The 21,995-nt window shown below is 40.6% G+C and overlaps 1 protein-coding gene across 5 annotated transcripts in view; it reads right to left on the minus strand.

Annotated features, from left to right (window-relative positions):
* The window catches only part of COBLL1 (cordon-bleu WH2 repeat protein like 1), an 82,719-nt gene that overhangs the window by 41,669 nt on the left and 19,055 nt on the right, over nucleotides 1-21,995 (minus strand). The window contains exon 1 of one of the 5 annotated variants that reach the window (XM_035132692.2): nucleotides 667-2,848. The exons of the other annotated variants lie outside the window; for them this stretch is intronic. The gene's annotated coding sequence lies outside the window, so the exon portion shown is untranslated. Of the gene's footprint in view, nucleotides 1-666; nucleotides 2,849-21,995 lie in introns of those variants that run through there. 5 annotated transcript variants of the gene reach the window in all.

A 21,995-nucleotide genomic window follows, 5' to 3' on the forward strand; every position in this document is an offset into this window, starting at 1 on the left:
GATAGATAGTTACACACACCCTTTTCTTGGCCATACCTTATTGCTACTTTAAATTGGGTCAGATAATAGTTTTTAGCCAATATTAGCTATTGATTGTTCTGTATTGATTTCAACAGGCTCAATAATAAAGGAAGAACCACTATAATATCTCTGAAAATAAGCAAATTTTAAACTGCTGAGACTGACTTAAGAAATTCCTGTATGCTCCCTGAAAGCTTTTGCTAATGGATTTTTATGCATACCCCCCCCCAAAAAAAAACCCACAAGTGAATCTAGCAAAGGTCACAAGCAAAATCAGTATTCAGGTTGAAGAAGCTCAAAAGAATGCACTTACAGCCTATTCCTATGCATTTTTCATTCAAAATCTAAGTCTCAATATACTTCTAGGGACGTACGGTATGTGCAGGACAGCAATCTTAATGCCACAAACCTATGTAAAATTTGCACAGTATTTTTCTGCTGTTACAGATCTCAAAGGCAGAAAGTGTCGATCTATCTTCCAAACCCTATTTACTCTTCTACTTGTAAGAATTTTAAAGTTTGGAAATACAGAAACTGCACTAAGCAGCCAATGGTAAAAAGCCCCCCCCCCACATACTCCCACCGTCAGACCCCTCTTAATGTCTCTAGCTGCGTGCCGCAGGTAAGCCACATAACTAGACTTACCTCAGGTATTTTTCCAACAGTAGGTGCCTCACCAGCAGCCGTTCTGGTGTATGGCTCTAAAGTCAGCTCCAAGCATGGAATACAAAGAGCACCTTTACTCTCCTCTTAGTACATGGAAGGGGCTGGAGGGAAAACACAGTTCAAAGTCCTATTTAAACAGAACATTACAAGCCGCTTCCTAAGTTGCCGGTAGCTCTTATCCCAGTTCTTCTCCCCGTGTTTACAGCTACACCTGTGGAAAACCCCTCAGAAAGGGACACAATCTCCTCCCAAATTCTGTTTTCTCTTCCTTTCTGGAGAAGAGAAAGAATGCTTCCCCAATAACAGAAAGTGTGCGTGGAAGTTGCCAGCATTTATTCCCTGCCTCTAAGGAGGGACGAATAAACCACGCCCACTTGCTTCTAAAATTCCTGTAGAAAAAGAGGAAGGCAAAAAGAGGGGGAAAGTTCCTTCAATTCGACAAGCCAGCACCTTTGAAGCAGCTGAAAGCTATGCAAGGTGTTGGAAAGCCTATCCCCATCAGAGCAGAGACTCACCTGTTTCTAAACTCAGTCTCCAGCCAAGGTAGATGATAGATTAAATAGTGTGTGCTGCATCTGAATACATTTAATGGTGAGCTGCTATCAAAAGGGTTGGTTTATTATCCTGCGTCTCATTCATTTTCAATCAAAATGGAAATATCTTAGGTGATTTTGGAACTGTGCCCTATTCTGTTTGGGGTTTTCTTTTTAGTTCTGGAGATTGTCTTGCATTTCAGTGTGTTTATTTGCCTGTTTAAAAGTTGTGTTTATTGTTATGTGGATAGTTAATTCACACTTTAGTACACCGATAGGAGAACTTTTGAAGTAAAGTTAAGCATAAATAAAACAAACAACGTTTTAATAAGCCATCTAAAACACAAAAGGGGGCAGGGAGAACATATCCACAAAAGATGCAGAACATTTTACAGATGAGGAATATGAAGTGGAGCGATTGTTTATTCCTATCAATTATTAATTGCTAAGTCAACTAGTATTCAAGGTGATATGCAGAAGATACACCAAAAATATAACATTATCAGTTAAAACCCACAATAAAATACAAGGCTAAGACAGATTTGAAGTTCAAAATTACAATGATAGGAAGTGGGAATCCCCAATAAAATATTACTGCATCCCAACCCCAAACCGAAATATTTCTGCTCAGGACTCAGTCTACCAGGAAATGAAAGTTTTATAATCCTATTTAGGGCTTGTGGAATGGGGGAAGTTTCAGCAGAGAAAGGGGACACCGTCTCCTTTTCTGGTCCCCAAAAATGTTCCTGCATTGTACTATACAGTGCTATAAGATAGGAAGAGGAAGGAAATACTGAGCCCACACACTATTTCTCTTCTGCCATCAGTAAAAAAAAAGGTTCCCATTTGGAATTTTTTGTCACTTTGTAGTGTGCAGCAATTTATTTGATTGAGGAAAGTTCTTTGGAATTTCCATTGCCAAAGATTAAGAAAGAATATACTAGATCCTGACTAAACAACCTGTTCCCCTCTAAATGTCGAGCTGCAACTCTTATCATCTCTGACCACTGGCCATGCTGGCTGGGGCTGATGCTTGTTGAGAGTCCAGCAACTTAAGAAGAGCAGCAGGTTGGACACCTGAGTAACAGATCCAGCCATGGGCAATGCATGAGTTGAAAGGAGATTCCGTATTGCACCTCCCATCATATCACATACCCAAAACATCTCCGATGATGTGGAGCAGGATGCGCAGATCACAGCGCACCCAGTGTTTCAGGCATAGACCATTAACCAGGAGATCGAGTCACAGAGTCCGCTGTCTCCTGTCACCGATCCTCTGCACATCAAGGATAAGGAGAGCTCCAAAAACACTATTGGACTTTCAGCTCTCTAACTTGGTGCAACTCAATAGACAGAAAGGCAGACACAAAACTGCACAAGTCCTCCAGTGACTAATGCTTCAGTCAAACATCAAGGAGTGTCATGTATCTCGAGGCATCACCGGGTTTAGGTGTGGAATGGCAGGTGGAGATGGATGAGGCGGGGCGGGGGGGAATGGGAGGGTGGGGCTCTCTGCAAGGAACAAGGAACAGAGGCAGGAGGAGACAGGTACTTTCTTCTCCCAGGATATGGCTGCTCTAGAAGGGGAAGCAGAACTCTCACCTCCACTGTTCTCTTCCAGGGAGAGAGGAGAATCAATGGAATCCAGGGAGAGCATCAACCAACTGCTGGGGGCAAAGGGATGGAGTCAGACCTGGTCACCGGGCATTTGGTGCTGCTCTCATTGGGGAAAGATCCACCCTTTGCGTGATACAGTGTGCATCTGCATGCCCAACTTTCTCACAAAGCACAGGAGTCTCGTGAGTAAGCCTGCCTTGTCTATCAAAGCTTGGTGGGTGGGTATGCCAACCCATTGGGACAACTCCAATTCTTTTACTGCCTTGCCCCGGACTCAAAACTTAGGCCACTGCTTCTAGCCTGGCTACTTAGCCTGGCTAGTCTTTCCTTTCCTGTCAACCAGCCCAAGTCTGCTGTGACTCACCGCCAGCTGCTGAGACGGCACCTTTACTGAGCCTCAATCATCCTTGTTCTTAAGTAACGAACTCTGTCATCATTGTGGTATGAGCAACAGCCAATATAAGCGGTAAAGGAAGAAACAACCGGCTTGTCATCTTTTTAACATGTCTTCTTGAAACGAACACAAATAATCCAACAGAAAGTTATATTCAAAGTTTCAGCATTGTAATATGTAAATTAATTGAGGAAAAAAAGTAATATTGAAGTTTGGGGATGTAGTACAAAATTAGCAGCTTCAATTCATCATATTTTTGTCTCCCCCCTCCCACCCCTTTTCATCAAAAGAAGGGAGAGGCTTGAAACATACAGACTTAGTAAGACCTACCCATGGGGAATGTATTGACTCTGAAACAAAGACACACGCCTGATACAAAAGTAGTCTAATTGTACAGAACTCTACACCCAAGTTATTTTAAGAATCGGTCTTTGTTAAAAAAGCAACTTGGGTGTTTCTCTGGCAAAGTCATTTTCAGATATGTTGAGATTCTTGATAAATTATGACATCAGTGTGCTTTAAAAATCATAGCATTTGAAGACTGAACATCTATATTTAGACAGGGGGGAAACACTCAGTAAAGTTTAGCCCAGCATTCATTTATATGATTTGCTTAAATGTTTTTAGAATACAGTGGTACCTCGGTTTTCGAAGATCTCCATTGACGAACATTTCGGTTTTCAAACACCGTAAACCCGGAAGTAAATGCTTCGGTTTTTGAATGCGCCTTGGAAGTCAAACATGAAACACGGATTCCATATTGAGTTTTACGTTTTGAGGCTTCTGTACTGAGTTTTCCATTTTTGAGTATTTTGGAACTCAAACAGTCTTCCGGAACAGATTACTTTCGAAAAGTGAGGTACAACTGTATAATGAATTCATTAAAATTAAACTAATTTATCCACCAGCCGCGTTCACTATTTATTCATTATGGCTTGACTGAATATAGAACTAAAATCCCTGGACTAAATTTGCTTCCCAATGGGGGGGGGGGATCCTAGTGCTACCCAAAACTTGTTCATCCACTGCAAGCAGAATTACAACTGACTTTTCACGCAATCGGGATTACTGTGCTTTTTATTACAGGAATATGATAGCATAATAAGAAAAAAAATGCATTATATTGCTATTGTGTTAACTGTATTTTTAATGAAAACAAGGCATACCACAGCATAATGCTACCACAACATTATCATACAATACTTTTGAAAATGAATTTAGAAACTTTCTGGTCACTGCTCAAACGGGAGCAACCAGAAATGATTTTTTTTAAAAAAAAATTAAATAATAATAATATCATAGCATTATGGTGGCATAGCACTGCAGATCTTTCATTAAAATAGCCAGCAAAGTGTTCTAGTAACCAAAAACGGGGTCATAAAACGACATCACCTGCAAAAGGTTATAATGAATGTGTGCTAAGTCATTGTGTGTTCGCTCTTCTAATGTGTTACTGACCATGTCAAAACCCCATCCTTTTAAAATGCCAAAAGATTAGCGCTAAAGGCACCTAAACCTGTAAAGATGCACTATTCTTCTGTTCTGGAAAGTGAGGTGCGTTTCTGTAGTCTAAGGAAAGACAAAATAACCACAGGGAAAATACAGGACGACAATGAAGCTGGTGTTGTCTGGGTACTCCATGAAAAAAGAGTGAACATAGAGTCGCAGTTCTAAACACCTAGTGTGGAAGCACTTTAAAGAAGTCTGCAATCCTACACACAGATAGATGCCTAAGAGCAAGTACCACTGATTTAAGAGGAACTTATTTTTAAGTAAGCACAGATGCAGTTATTCTGCCAGTTTTCCAGCTGTTCTCAATGTTCCTTTAAAAGTGTAAGAGATACATAAAGCTCAATCTGTACTATTGAAAAACTAAGAAATATCACACAGAAGCAACCAGTAGCATTTTAAAAAGCAGATTCAGCAAGTTAAATCACTCCAAATATAAAACGAGCAAATCAGACTTCAGCATTGGGGAATATTAGAAGAAATTTATTTGTAGTTCACGGCTATAATCCAGACAGGCAGTTATGAACCTCTAAATCCCACGGATGAATCATGGACTGCAGCCCACGGCTGAGATGTCTGCAATATGATATTTAAAATATCCACAACCAATAAAGAATGACTGAGGTTTTGTGTTTTTAAAGCAGAGCTTCAAAGGTTGCAAAATAAATAATACAAAAACCAGCCAACACTTTGAATATCAAGTTTCTTTTGTCATGTAAACATAAACTCACCTCAAGTATGGTTACAAGATAGCATTAAACCATAACAAAGAATAGATTAAACAGAGACACTGACAACTATTGATACTGACTATATAAACTTCATAACATGTGATACCAGACCTCTCCAGCTACTAGGATATACTCACATAAATCGGTCTGCATTATCAACACTAGCTTTAAAACACTGGAATTTTAGTGTACCCAATCTTAATGCGAATGCCTCTTTTTTCCTTTTTTTTACAAGTTAAATATATTTATCACAATGCATTGAATGATCAGCTTACCCCAAACTCGACACATGTTGATTCTTCAACACCACAACAATAGAAATCCCTAAAGCACACATATAGACGAACTGACCATCTCGCCGCATCCATTGCTCTTCAGCTAATTACATCATTAAGCCTTCCTATTTATAATCCCACTGCTGGACCAAAACAACCTAGATAGCACATTTACAGATTTGGATCGTCAGTAATCCTGACATGTCTGCTTCAGCTAATTCCAGAAACTGCATTAAGCAGCCTAAATATTTTCTGGTAGCTCATACAGAATAAAACAAATCAGAGCAACCTGATGGGTTGCAACTGAAAGTTTACAACATTGGGAACTGCTAGTAATGGAAAGATCTACTCCCTGCTATGGAAACCTCTACTGGTACTTACATGAGATTAAGTATGCATCTAAATACCTTGACAATAACATCGAAGAAGCCCATGTATCCCTGTGCTGAAGGAATCTGAGTGTTCAATCAACTGCTTCTACTGTTGGAGATTTTTCTTGGAACCAACAGGCGCTGGATACAAAAAGAAGCACCGTGAACAAAGGTGTATTGAGCAGGCAGGAGGCACAAAATACCAAAGAGATAGCAGCACAGGAAAGGCTTTGGGAAACAAAGGCATTCAATCATCCCTTTACTCAGGTGAGTAAACTGCGGAGGGGACAGAACTTATGCATGTGGATGCAGATGTTCCCAATTTCAATTCCGGGTACCTCTATTAAAAGAACAAACAGGAGGGGGTAGGCATTAGAAAGGTGAAATGGAATAAAGGCCTGGAATCATAAAGCAATTTCAAGTATTTGCAGCATTGTTAAAAGTCACCACCTTTTGTTTCAAACTTAACTCGGAACCATCTCAGATATTTCCCTCTCAGGGAGCTGTTTATTAAAAAGTTCTCCCATGAGATAATCTCACTCATTAGGAGGGGGGAAATTTGCCACCTCAGAAGATGGGTATGATTTGCAAACAGGAATACCGCCCCTAAAAGTGTTCAGCATCTCAACCAGGGTTAACGCTTGAACCAGTCCTCTACATAGCTGGAAGCCTGTGTAGGGAGTTGGCTTGATGGACAAGGAGATGGATGCTGTTCCAAGCTCACAGAACAAAATACTGGAAATCAAGAGTGAGAGTAGAGGACCAAGGCAACTGCAAGCATATGAGCCTGCGCAGAGAGCACAAGGCAGGAAACGAGGGCAAGAAAAAGTCAAAGGTGGAAGAATGGGGGCCCTTAAGTGTTGGCTTTAAAAGTAGACGTAAAGCAGCAAACAGGCAAGGATAGCGAGAGACATGCTTAGGAGGAAGAATCAATGTATATTCTTGGCACAGGAATTTTTATTTGAGTAGGGAAAGAAGGTAGAAAGCCAGTCCAACCAGAGTAATTAAGCACAGAAAGGAGAGAGCAGAGCAAGCTCAGCAAGGTCAACCAAAAGCTCATCAACGGACAACAAATTAGGAGAAAGATCACCTGCCATCTGGTCCCATTGGAACTGGTGGGGCAGAAGGCAGGGAAGCTAACAGCAGGTGGCGCCAGAGTCAACGACTCGTTCTTGTTCTGTCCCCATCCTTCTCTCTCTACTAAGGGCAACAGTGAGACTAAGAAGGAGGAAGCTCACAGCCAGTACCAGTCCTGGGACTGGATGTAAACAAGAAGGCAGACATGTAAGGGCTGGCTGGCAGATGGCAGACCAAGGTTGAGGTGGCAGTGCCCCATTTGTCCTAATTAACCAGCCTCCATTGCCTGCTGCCTTACTCTCAAAGGCAACAGAAGATCAAAACCAGAATAATGGGCAACATTCATTTTGAAACCCGCACCCACAGCAAGATCAAGGTGTTGAGCCAATGGGGTTGAGCGAATGCCAGTGGCTGCAGTTATTGAATGACCGATATAAAACGTTTTCATAATAAGACACTTGTTATCCACAAATTCAGTTATCCAAAGAATTATGACCAAACCTCACTACATGGCTGATTCCGATACCCTACCAGCCAGAGATTGCCCATTTCCTTACTTTTGTGGTTTGCTGGTCAACAGCGGTCACTTTCAGGAAGAAACCATGGAGAGAGATTAGACAAATCAGGTTTTTTTTTTCATTTCTCTTTTGCTGGTTGGCTCCAGCCATTTTAGGAAGAAACCATGGTGCAACTGGAGATCAGAAATATTCCTGTAGGAAATCACGGAAATCTGCAGCTTGTTATATGAATGCTCGCCTAACAAACAATTTCCTGGTAAAAGCGGGACCTGTGTGTATACTAATCCACATTTGTTACTTCTCTAAAATTCAGCAGAAAGCTTGGAGTTTATTGAATTGGATGTCACTTGGACAATTTGGAATTGAAGGAAATCTCTATTTATTTGAGCTCTGATTGTGTAAGGAAATTTCACTTATGCAAGTTTCCAGATCTCAGCTCAGTATGCATCGTAAGGAAGGATACATAAGGTATCATCACTAACTCTTGGTAACCAAAATACAGCTTAGCAGGAATACTCCAGGAGGGTTACTCAGCTCCTGCTAGTGTACAGTACAGTACACACTAGTGTATTAGTGCCACAAAACAGAGCCAACAGTACATGCTCAAAAGGCACTCAGCCCAAGGTGCTAGAATTTTTATGGAGGGGGGAAATAACATCCTTAACTACCACATGGTACACTGTGCATTTCCTATGTGGGAGAGGTGTTCTCTGTGTGATCTGACATAGTCCTTTGAAAAGGTACCAGAGCTTTAGCAGAAAAGAGTTGGCTCCAAGCAGGATATTGTGAAATGCAGAAGTGCAAGTGTAAAATGAACCTTTCAAGGGGGGGCAGTGCAAAATATTTGTTTCTGGACCCCCAGCGTGACAGCACAGATGACCAGAAGGAAATAAAAGAGTTTGAACATAGAAAGGACATGTGGCAAGTTGGTATACAGACTCCCAAAAATCTTCCTAATTCTTCTCTTGCCTTGGCAGCTTGCCTGTCCACCATCCATCTCCTTCGGCTGAGAAACAAAGCACCCCACAGACAGGTGCCTGGGATAGAAGGCAAGCAACCTCAGGCATCTAACTGTGGTGTTTTGTTTCCCAGTTGGAGGAGAGCAGCAGCAGTAGCTGTGCACATAGGGAGGGAGGGACAAGAATTGACAGGTCGGTGTTTGATTCGCTGATATTGCTAGAGACCCACATTAACTGACAGCCTGACTTCGCTGGAGTGCTCATACAGTATTTTTTTTCAAAATACTAACATTACAACGGAGGTCATGCCAACTTAGAAACCCCAGAACTCAGCAAAACCTCAGCAAAATTGTTTTAACAATTGCCGCCCATTACAGGAAGAGTTAGTATAGTTGACAGCTTGGTAATCTTAGACGTCGCCTAATGTTTTTCATTACACAAATGCTTGGTTTTTGGAAGTTCGTAGCAATCCACTGAGATTATTATATTCAGCAACCAAAAGGTATTATGGACAAACACCTTTTCTTTGCCTCATTAAACTGCCTCAGGTATGGGTAAGGCACCGTCTTGCTTCTTTCACCTCGTTTGGCCTCCTAGTGGCATGGCAAAGAGACAAATTAAACATAGGAGAAGGGCAGGCGCTGGCGAATGCTGGTTCCTTGCTCCAGGGTGTCTCGTGGCCCAGATTCTTGTAGTCACTGCTACGGACCAAAGATCACCTTTAGATGCCTCAAGAATTTTCACCACAAGCCCGAAAGATACTCCGTTATGACTTTGTATTCGGTTGCGAGCATATTCACACACATCAGCAAACAAGGTTTTTGACAATTCTGTCTCTGCACCCCATTAAAAGAACTCAGCTGAATCAGACCAAAGGCCTGTCTCCTCAAAGTATCCTGTTTTCACAGCTCATCCTGTGGGCAGGAGCATAGCAACACTCTCCTTCTGTTGTCCTCCTGAGGAGGTTGCTCAGTTGCTGTCCCTAATCCATATATTCCTGATGGGTAGAAAGTCCATCAATTAGTATTTCTAGCATACATTTCTATCCTACTTTTCCCTCACCCTGCAAGCTGCATGCATGGTTCCCACTTCCAACCTCATTTGCTCCTCACAACGTCCCTGTGAGCTAGGTTAGGTGGAGGAGTGGCTTAGCTTCATGACTAAATGAGGTGTTGGACCTTCAGTCTCCTCAGTTTTGGTGTATATGGTGAGAGCAAGTGGGGTGTAGTGGTTAAGAGCGGTAGACTCGTAATCTGGGGAACCGGGTTCGCGTCTCCGCTCCTCCACATGTAGCTGCTGGGTGACCTTGGGCTAGTCACACTTCTCTGAAGTCTCTCAGCCCCGCTCACCTCACAGAGTGTTTGTTGTGGGGGAGGAAGGGAAAGGAGAATGTTAGCCACCTTTAGACTCCTTCGGGTAGTGACAAAGCGGGATATCAAATCCAAACTCCTCTTCTTCTACCACAAGCTAGACGTCATCATCAAAAATTATTCTTATTATAGCAACTATTATTAAAATTTCAACAGAACAACAACAAAGCAAACCTCATCCAGAGACACAGACTACACGTTACATAACAGTAAACTAACTCAGTGCCTTATACCTAATTGGGAATATTTATTTCTTGAGATTCTGGCACAAAATATCTTGTTTAACGTAAGAGCTCACTATTAAACCAAACAATCCCTCCACAAGGACCCCTGAAAAAGTGGACGAGCTAGAATTTATATAGTGGGCCTATGTAAGATCACAAATAACTGACTGAAACGCCTCAGTTTATCAGGCTTTCAAAGAAATGTATCAACAACTGGTTTAAATTTGATTTTAGAACAATTTTAGGGATTCCACACACCCCCTCCATGTTAGTTAATATTTTAATTGGCTAAAATAGCCCCAAAGGTGGCTCGGACCACCTAGCACCACAAAATTAAACCTGCATACAAGACATCCTGCTGGCCAAATAAAACTATACAGAAACTTAATATAGATTTTTTTAAAAAAGGAAACAAATATATTCAAACCAGCATCTAGCTATGCTGCCACCTAGTGGGTTGCATTTGCACTGCTCCGGAAACTTTTCGAAGGCAGCCTCACATAGGAAAGCGTTACGGATAATAATACCCTGTTTCGCTCACGTGGAAAGTGATTCATAAGCAAATAATAATGCCTAGGCATGTATAACTGTGACCAGAGTTGTCAAGTCTGACCTCTGTTGGTTCAAGAAGGATAACTCCCACCAGGAGTTGTTTCTGCCTCCTCTGACGCATTGTGGTCGGAAAAGCCACAGGTGGAGAAATTGTCTTTACCTTTGCAACTCCAGGCACTTTCGCAGGAGCTAATCCTAAGAGGGCTGTCCCTGGCCTACCTCAGGCCTTAACTTTCTTTCCTCTTTCTAAGCTGCAGGTTTATCACGCTTATATCAGACCCTCCAACTGCCCCTATATTTTTCAGAGCCAGTCCCAGATTTATAGAAGCCACCCCGGTTTATAATTTGATCCCGGAATGTCCTGCTTTTCCTTAGGACGTCCCTGTTTTCATCAGAGAAATGTTGGAGGGTAAGGAGTTAACTGACCCCCAAGCCAAGGAGATAAGTAATTATATAACCTTTAGAAGACATCTGAAGGGAGCCCTGTATAGGGAGTGTGTGTGTGTGTGTGTGTGTGTGTGTGTGTGTAGGTGCCCAGTGACTAGGGCACCCCAGTCAGATGGTTGGGGTATCAATATTATCAATATTATTATTATTATGGAGGATGTCCATGTTTTCATTGCAGATTTCAAGGTAGTGCACATGCTCCCCTGTCCCTATTTTATTCCCAGAACAGCTCTGTCAGGTAGGTTAAGGTAAAAGTAATTGACTTGAACCCAACAAGCTTTGTGGCTAAGCACACATTTGAACCTGGGTCTTCTCAGTCCTAGCCAGACACCAGTACACCAAACTTGCTTTCAAATGGGCCACAATACGGGTAACACCACAAATATTACAGCAATAGTTCCTTTGCACTGGCTTCACAAAAAGATGCAATTCACCACACTCACTTGAAAAGGAGTATTTTTTAAAAAAGGCAAAAAAAAAATAGTAGTAGTAAAATAAACCTCATGGAGTTATTCCAAACCCCCACATTATAATATACTCATAACTCTTTTAAAGAGTCACCTGAAAATGTAACAGCATTCTTTTAACTTAGGTTTGGAGGTTTTTTGTTTTGATTTTCAGTACTCTTTGCACTTTGCCTTGCCAAAATATTTCCAAATTATAGATGAATGCAACTGCTCCACACACACACACACACACAAAACCAGAGCATACTTGCTTTAGCATATTACTTAAACTGTTAAAGCTTCATAAAAATGAGGTAATTGAGCAAAAATGTATCAGGGCATCAACCAAGCTGCAAACTATTTCTAGTTTTTCCTACCCCAGGGGGGCAGTCGTTCTGAGAAGCAGAATCTACTTTGTCAAACAAAAAATTCCAAAGCTCAGTGTTAACTGTACTGCCTTGCCAACTCACAACTAAACTTCAGTCTCTCCAGTAAAAAGGTTGTTGAAATAAAAAGCTCGGGCAAAACCAACAACAACAACAACCCAAACACACACACACACCAACCCTATAAGATTACATTATGACTAAACTGCACAGCCAGCTACTAATTGAGGTCTTTTGGAAAGAACATCTTAAGGAGGCAATGATCAGCTGGTAAATTAATAACAGGAGCTCCTGATCACTGGTGCCAGGATTTTGAAGGCCTGATTCAAATCTAAGTGAAGTCAAGGGGAAAACCAGCTAACTTCAGGGATGCTATATCAGATCTAATTCCATTTATACATATGCTAAAGAAAATATTATTTTCCAGGGTAACTCAATGAAATGAGGCTACACAATCTTACGAAATGTACCGTACGTATTTTTAAATACTGTAAGCATAGCACAGGGAAACAGACGAAAAACTTACAAGGACTGACCTTACAAAAAAAAAATGCACTAAACTGAAATTCCAGGTGTATTCATGTGGCTGTGCCCTCATATTTTCCTGAAAATTCCTTCAACTATTATGGAGTTCTGTGTTCCTATCACCGCCCTAGGATAAAAATAATATGGATATGCTTCTAAACCCATTCTGAGTGAGTTGAAATTAACCAGGGGTGTCCTACCAAACTCAGGTAAGAGAACACAGAGGGAAATTCAAAAGGTAGGGCCACGAGGTAAATAATGCCATTTTATTTATGTATGGTATTTCTATCAGGGTGTTCCTCCCACGGAGTGCAGACAGCTGCTCATATACACTTCCAAACTGGGCAAAGAATCTGCACTGGCCGTAATATTTATTTCACAGAATTGGAATATGGGAACAGAGGGGGGGGGGAGAGAATATCCCTTCGCCTGTTGAAGAAGTTAACAGATTACTGTATTTGACAACTTCCCTAATGATGATCAGTCCTATTTTGCCAAACTGCCTAACATGGGTGGTGCTTCTTTTGTAAAAAGACCTGTCAAAGGGACTTGCAGCACAGAAACTACGGTAACTTACATATGACACCTTTACATTGTTTTTTATTTTTAAAACGTGGCCACAACACCTGGGGCACTGCTGGTTCCCCAACTTTCCCATATCCTCGTTCTCTAAAGGCTATTAACCAAGAATTCTTCACACGCATGAAATGAGGGTGAGGTACAAAAGTCAGCTTTCACCTTCAGTGAATAGTTCAGAAGTTGTCCAAGAGCTCTCCAAGGCTTCTCTTCATTGCTGCTTCTTAGAGCACACAAAGTCTTCTACATAATAGCTTCTATATTTTTCTAGGATATTAGGAAGTCAGAATACACACACCACAGAATCTCTTCACATTATACTATTCTCTGCAAAGCCACATTTTATTTTGCGTTTAACTTAGCATCTTGTTCACGCCTACAATTATCAAATATAACATCTAGGATATTACGAAGCTGTTTTAATGAACAATGTGGTTATGTGTCCATCTGTCCCCAAATATTAAAAAAGCTTTCCTATTATAATAGAAGACAGAACCTGAAAGACTTGTTCTCACATCCCCCGGAGACCATAAAATATCCACCACATAGTTTTACTTGCGTCATGCCCAACTGAAATACTGGACAGTACACAAATTTTGATCTCCATCACATGCAGGCAGCACACAAACAATCATGGGAACTTGGGAGCTTAGCTGTACATCTGCTCTCTGTTTATTGTTTCTAGAACAGAAACATCTTCCTTTTAAAATAAAATACTTTTTATTTGCACAAGATCAGATAAATACAAAAAGAAATATTTGGAATGCTATTAATGAATGACTACTTGGTACCTCTGAAATAGTTGCCCACACACATCTGCATATCTCCTAAAGAGGAAAAATAGTCTCCAGAGATATCTCTGAGTAGACACAGAACCTGAAAACAATAGAATATTCTCAAAACAAACAAACCACCCAGAAAAGAGGCAAACACAGGGGTGAAGGAATAATCTTTTATGTGCTACTCTAGGAATTGTTTTCAAACCAAAAGAGGAAGACAGCATTCTCCCCAGCTTCAACTACTATATGGGATTTATAAACAATTCAGTACTGTACTTGAATTTGTAATCAATAGCTGTATGGGGAGCTGGCTTCAGGCACCAAACCAGTTGGCAGACCAACTCTGTGATACCAAGATGGCTGCAAGCGTGACATGAAGGCTGGCAACATCAACTCTGCCATGTAGGCATCCCTTGCAGATGACCGCAGTACCTGGAGACAAGCAGTCAAGTTGTGTACCCATAGCAGTGACCAGAGGAGGGATGGCCGCTGGGATAAGAAATGACATTGCACATCTGCATCAGCACAACTGGATGACTTCATCTGCCCCAGCTGCAACAAAACATGTCTCTCCTGCATCGGTCTCTACAGCCACAGCAAGAGCTGCAACCTTCCAACAGCCTGCCCTCTCCCCCAAAGGCGCACATTGTCTCCCAAGAGATGGATAGATGCCAACAAGCAACACCAATTGCACCCCTAGCAACCAACCTGTGCTCATTTACATTGAATAGGATTTGATAAATCAGTACAATGAAAATCTTCAGAAGTAGTGTTACAAGACTAACTGTATCACACCATTACTGGCAAATCTCCTTTATCATGCTCCCATTCTTCCCATTGTAAAAACAAACAAACAATGCAGACAAAGGCTGTAGGTTCACATGATATACCAGTTGTTTCAATTAAGACCATCCCAGATGCTGGACAATCTTGAGGCATTATTTCTATTTTTGGCAGAATCACACAGCACTGACTCTTACTAAAAATAGAGCTTCCTGCATAACAACTATAAGTATACCAAGCCTTTCTCTTGTTGCCCACCAATTCATGATTTTGTTCTATAACTTCCATACATCCTTAAATGCTTCCTTAAAGGAATACTTATTTCTCCGGGATCTGTGTTACCCTCCTTTCAAACTGTAAGTTTGACTACTTTCCTATGAAAGAAAGCTCAGAAACTAAAAACATGCAATAGAAAGGAAGTTTTAACAGTTAAGTGTGTGTCATATTCCTTTGGCAATAATGTGGAATTTCCAGTAGGCATTAATATTCTGTGTGGGTGCATCACATAGAATTTTTTTCCTGCCTGGTTTGGAAGGGGATTCCCATGAGAAGGAGAACCCAGGACATCATAAAGACTAAATAATGGTTCCTCCCAAAGTTATCACCACTGAACTTCTTCTGGGCATTGTGACATGGCAAACAAAACCGCAAAAAGCAGCACAGATGAAAGCTCCCTCACAGCAGTTTGTCAGGTGATAGATTTTCATATTTGTTTTATTTTATTTATTTATTTAAATTTGTATACCCGTAGGTTACAACAAAAAGCTACAAATTGCATAACAAAAAATAATTAAAACAGCAACACAAATGAACACAAACTAATAAATACATTAAAAACTAATTAAAAACTAATAAAATACATTCTCCGACAAGTCCCTAAACAATACCCCAGCCCACAAATACAAACTACAAAGTAACGTATAACGTTCAAAAACAATTTTAAACAACCCCACAGTTTCACTACATCAAGTTTCAAACAAGCCAGCTTCTAAATCTAGGTACGGTCCTAATGCTGTCTTAAAGATTCAACACAACCCTTTGTGCAGGCAACACAGCAAGATGTGATGAAGCAGAAATTGAAGCTTCCAAACTTGTTTTATTTATTTATTGAATTTATATACTGCCATATACCCAGAAGTCTCAGGGCGGTTCACAGAACAAAACTCATTCTCTTGACTGCACTAGAAATGGACATGGGAGTGTGAGCCCAAGGTTAAAGTGGCTCGTTCCTGCTTGGGTGGTGAACAAATGAAAATCTCTTCTACACTGCACTATTAGGGGAATATTGTTACCGGTATGTGGCGATAAGCTTTCTCCATGGTGGTGCCCCACTTGCAGAATCCCCTCTCCTTACAAGCACAATAAGTGCCAACATTGTTATCATTTCAGCACCAAGTTAAAATTTGTTGGTTGTGTTAATTAAGTTGCGCTCGGGATAGACGTACTGAAATCAGTGACTTGACTAACAAAAGTCAATGGGCCCAACTCAGAGAATGGCTTAGTCAGATACAACCAAACTTGTTTGCCCGTGAATTTTACGCGTTAGTAAGCTTGCCTTTTTTTTTTTTAGCTGCCTGTTTTTGATTAGCTGGTTCTACAGTTGTGTATCTATATTTTGTTTTATGCTGGGTGCCACCCTGGTTGGTATCTGTGCTGATGGACAGCAAGTAAATCCTTCAAATAAACAACCGAAACCTATAGCTTAATATAATATGTAAATAAAGCCTTTGTTTGGGATCTTGTGCAATTCCTTTGTTTCTCACTGATTAAGTTCTCTTTCCATTTTAACCCTGAGGAATTAAAGAAATTATATACAACAGATAATGTTTCACTAAATATTTGCCCAGAGTTCTACTGATATCCCGGGGAACATCTATAATCCGAAACCAAACCCCACCCGCTGTATGTAGCTACAAATATTAATGGATATTCCCAGAACTTCTTAAACATCAAAGAAACAAGAAGTAAACAAAAAGGTTATACCTACTTACTTGTTTTGAGATAGACCATTAGTATTGTCTATTCTAAGATGGGAAACTTGTGACCCTCCAGATGTTGTTACACTACAACCACCATTATCCTTGTCCATTGGCTATACTGGCTGAGGCTGATGGGAACTGGAGTCCAGCAACTTTTGGACAGCCACAAGACACCCATCCCAGTTCTATTCAGGTTGGCCCAAGCTCTCCAAGGTCTCTTTCAGCCATGTTACCTGATCCTATTTAACAGCAATTATCAGGAATTACACCTGCGATCTCACACATGAAGAACTATCCCTACTGAGCTCTATGCTCATCCCCAACCATTTTACCAAGTTAAGAATATAGTGGCCCCTCTCATTTCCCTGTGACATAGCCTACAGAGAGGGCTGGCAATTGTTGCAGCAAATAACAAATGGGTGAGAAGGAACAGAAATAATAGACTAAACCCAGTTGTTGTAAACTATTGTGTTCTTTTGAAGAACACACAATACTTATTCTGTAACCGGAACGAAGATAAATTTTATGCAGAACTAATGATTGGTAAGCTGTTCAAGAGCAAGATTTGAGCCAGGAGGTGGCATTTTGTATGCAGAAAATCACGAGCGTTAATTTTCTGCCACAGAAAGGAAAAAAAAATGTAAAATCTTATTTTGAATGGCACTTTAAATGGACATATGGTTTTCTTTCATTTTTAAACACCATGGTGAAAGGCTATTCAGGCCACATTATCCAGAAGCTAAATATGTGATATGCTGCTGTTCTGCTCAGTTTGTATTCTAAAGCAGATGATGTTTTTGAAGATGAACAGCAGATAAATGCAAACCAAATGTCTGACAAGGAGCAGCTTCAAATTATGCAAATATAGCGTGATCATAAAAGGAATAAGAATTCTTCCTCATGCCTATTTAAAGCTGACTCACACAGATGTTTCAAGTGGAAAACTCTGTCCACTGAATGTCCATGCCAAAAGGGTGTTTCCCACAGCTTATTTGCCCGTAGCACATACAGTTTTAGATTTTGAAAATTAATAGACAGAGAAATGAATTAAATTGCCAACCACGGTTTCCAACTCCAAGGCTCTTTACCCTGACTTTTGACAACAGAGATGCATATTTTCAGGACCAAGCCTATTTTTATTCATTGAACTTTTTTTGGGTAATTGTTAAGTTTTGAAAACTGTTTTCAATGATGAATTTTAAATTATTGTAACCCACCCGAGCCCACAGAGTGATGGGCAGATATTAAGTTAAAATCATTATCGTTTTGCAATCACAAGATTGGCCTTGTTAACAACGTGGTTCAGTTGCACGTGGGGTTTTTTTGTTTGTTGTTGTTGTTAAAGTTATTGCATGGCCGGAGAAAACTACCCTTAAAATAAACATTTACAATAGCTTGTTTGTTTGCTTAAAAGCATTTCTAAATCACTTAGTATTTTTGAAATCTGTAAGCAATGTAAACTATGTGATCCTGCCTGCAATTTTCATGTTTGCCTCAAAAAATGTTTTTTTTTAAAAAGTTATATGTTTCCTTAAAATTAATAATAATAATAAATAATAATAATGTGTCCAGCACAAATGCCCCAGATATCTATAATCTGGCAGGTTTTATCCACAAGGACTATTGTACTATGAAGATTTAATCTACTTTCATCTCTAAAGAAAGTTATAACCATTTTTTAAAATTTCCAATAGCAAAGGGGGCGAGGAGGGCAGGTGGATGAAGCAGAGCCATAGCCAAACTACAAAGGGCTTGAGACCAAGATAGCTGGGGCCCAAATCCAATCTTGCAGCTGGGCAGAGGTGACATGAGCAACTTTAGCAAAGGGAAGTGGTGGCCAAGGACCATCCTAGGACTTCCTCCCCTGAAGGAAGCTACAGTTCCTGATCAGCATCCTTTGCATCCTGCTTTCCTGATCCAGCAGAATAAAGACCCATCTCAGGACACAACGGAAAATATGGCAATGCCCCCATCATCACCACCACTGGACAGTCTGCGCATGTGCAGCTATCAATCAGGAAGTCTCGAGAACCAAAACGATGGTGCTTCTTGGCAGAATGCAATGGCCTATTTCCATGTATGTATATGCACACAGAAAGTGTTTGGTCCACCTAGTCCTGTATTATCCTATTCTGTATTATCCTGTATTATCCTGTATTATCCTATCCTATTATTATTCTAACTGTTAGGAGCACTTCGAGTTCTTAGGCAGAGAGCCTTCTCATCGCTCGCCACCTGATCCTTGCCACTGAAGATGCCAAGGGTTAAATAACAAGAGCAAACTGTGCTGTTCCTAGTTGCATTTCGGTGCTGGGAACATGGGAAGCTGTGCTTTTGTGCCAGGTCGGACTGTTTGTTCATCTAGTTTAGCGTTGTCTTCTCTTGGGTTTCCCAGACTTGAGCTGGTTTTGGACTACAATTCCCATCATCCCTGACCACTAGCCCTGCTAGCTAGGGATGGTGGGAGTTGTAGTCCGACAACAGCTGGAGACCCAAGTTTGGGAAACCCTGGTCTACTCTAACTGGAAGAGATTCTTCCATATCACCTGCAAACCGAGCCCTTTGGTTTGCTGGATTAAACATGGGACCTTCTGGATGTGAAGCATGCAAGCTACCACAGAGCTACCGCACCTCCCCACAGTGCTACACTAAGGAAAACCTATGGAGGAAGCCCATAGCCTTGACGGGAAAGACTACAGTTCAATGATAGAGCATGTGTCTTGCATGCGGAAGGGACCAGGTAAAATCCTAGGCATCTCCAGGCAGGGCTGGGAATGTTCCCTTTCTGGGACCCTGGTGAGCTGCTGGTGGTCAGTGCAGACTCTGCTGAGCTAGATGGACCAATGGTATGGCTCAGTATAAGGCAGCTTCCTATGTCCCAAACAGATGTGTTCTGCAGTCTTCTCATGGAGGAACATGTGAAGAAGAAAAAATAATGAGTGGAGATTGGAGCAAATTAAAATGGAAATCATGCAGCTGCTTTCCACTCAAAACACACACACAGCACTCAAAGAATTATGGAAAGAAGTCCAAAATTCTGCCTTATTATGCAGTAAAAATGTTGGCAACTAGCCTAGAGGCTAACAAAACCTGCTGGACAGGGATTTCCCCCCCCCTCCCCTGGTTGGTTAGCAACCCTAATACAAAATGGACACCCCCACTTCAAACTGGAGGAGGAAGAACCTCATGCTGTGATATTCCCCCTTTTATTTAAGTTTAGAAAACCTTGCAAGCAAAAAACTAGTACAGAAAAGAAACAGGTAGTACTACAAATCCCAACATCACTACACTTGACTGTGCTCTTTTCCACCTGCAAGGGGTTTTTAAAAAATGAACAATGAATATGTGCGTACTTGCACATCTTTTGCTGCATGTATAGATCTAGCATAAGGACTAGACTAAAAATATATATAACAAAGTTCTCTTAAAAAAAGAAAAGAATTGTAGCTGGTAGGGGAGATGATTAAATAACTAGCACTTTGTTTTATTTTTCTGAAAGTAATGGGAGACTGTTCCGTCTGCATATTCTACAGGTTGTCCTCAATAGAGCAATTTCAGATTTCATCGATTTCTCATTATTCCAATCTTAAGCTCAGTTCTCCACATTTGCACATCAGTCTGAGGTGTTGGGGGTTTTTTTAATTAAGAAAATAAGAAAATTTTTGATGTGCAAAAATCATCAACCCTTCAGTGCCTATGTCTCCCGATACATTATTATATGCAATTTCCCCCAGTACACTCATTTTTCAAGTAGGTATACACATTTGTTCACACTCCCCCCTGGTATATGCATTTGTGTACATATGATTTGGTTGGAGAATTTAATTGCAAAATCTGGAGGAGAGTGAATGGGACGTCAAATGATGGCTGTGTTTGCATATCATTTTGGGAAGGGAGAATTTTTGGGGGAGGGTTACTTTTAAATGCAAACTGAACCTAATTTCTCCCCAATCCTTAATCTTCAATATCACAGGGTTGGGTTTTTTTGTTTTGCTTTTTACCACTGTGACTTTTAAATACGATACTAATAATTGTAAATCGTTTTTTTGTGTGTTTTCTAATAGAAAGCCTGCTGGAAACATTTAAAAGAAAATACAGCGAAGTTTTAAAATCACTCTTGGTGGGATTTTAAGTCTTAAGACAATGTATATAGCAAACTCCTATACATACATTATTAGACAAATCTTTTCATTTAAAATTTTAAGGAATTACAGGAGCAAGTCATCGTTAAAAAGGTGGGAAAGTAAGACACTGTGGAAAAACTCAGCAGACCACACTTAAAAAAAACCAAGGAGGAACATGTCCTCAATAAATATGGTGACTTACTATTACTCAATGCAATACAGTTGACCAAAACGTCTAACACTTCCTTCTATAAATAGAAACACATCCTTTCATTTATACTGTAAGGGTTTGTTTGTTTTTTAAAAAACACGGAATCAGCATCCTGTTTTCCTCCTGTAAATGCAGCTATGTAATTAGTATGCATGCTTTGTGTATCACTGTTTCCACAAACCCTTTCCAGTCTTCACTCTCCAACATGGCAAGTATTTTATTTTGGGGAGTGTTAGTTGCTGAGCTGCTAATTCCAGTTCTACTTACGTGGAATGTACCCCCCCCCCTCCCGCCCCTAAACACACAAAAAATGTTTCCTTCTAATGTGATGGTGTGTTCATTTCTTCTAAAAATCACAAGATCTGTGGAGGTAGGGAAGCCCACACCACGCCATCTAATCTGCTCCCCTTCTCCTGTGTTCTGCCATTAAACAAAACAAAATCCTCTGATTCATTTGGACAAACTTATTGTACCCTCCCCTCTTCGCATCCATTTGCCACTTCCTCTATTATTAGGCCTGGGTGGTGAATGACAGATCAAAGTGCACTTCCATCCACTACATCTCAGTAATTCATTATCCTAATTTCTTTTGGGAGGAAAGAAGACAGTGTTTCTGACCTTGCACAAATTTTATCACTTCATAAACTCATCTTTCAACATTAAAAAACTAAGATCATGGCCGCTGGTGCCATCACCTCCTGGCAAAGGGAAGAAATGGAGGCAGTGAGAGATTTTACTTTCTTGGGCTCCATGATCACTGCAGATGGTGACAGCAGTCACAAAATTAAAAGACGCCTGCTTCTTGGGAGAAAAGCGATGACAAACCTAGACAGCATCTTAAAAAGCAGAGACATCACTTGCCAACAAAGGTCCGTATAGATAAAGCTATGGTTTTCCCAGTAGTGATGTATGGAAGTGAGAG

The sequence above is a fragment of the Zootoca vivipara genome, chromosome 1, assembly GCF_963506605.1.
Source record: "Zootoca vivipara chromosome 1, rZooViv1.1, whole genome shotgun sequence".
Taxonomy (NCBI): domain Eukaryota; kingdom Metazoa; phylum Chordata; class Lepidosauria; order Squamata; family Lacertidae; genus Zootoca; species Zootoca vivipara.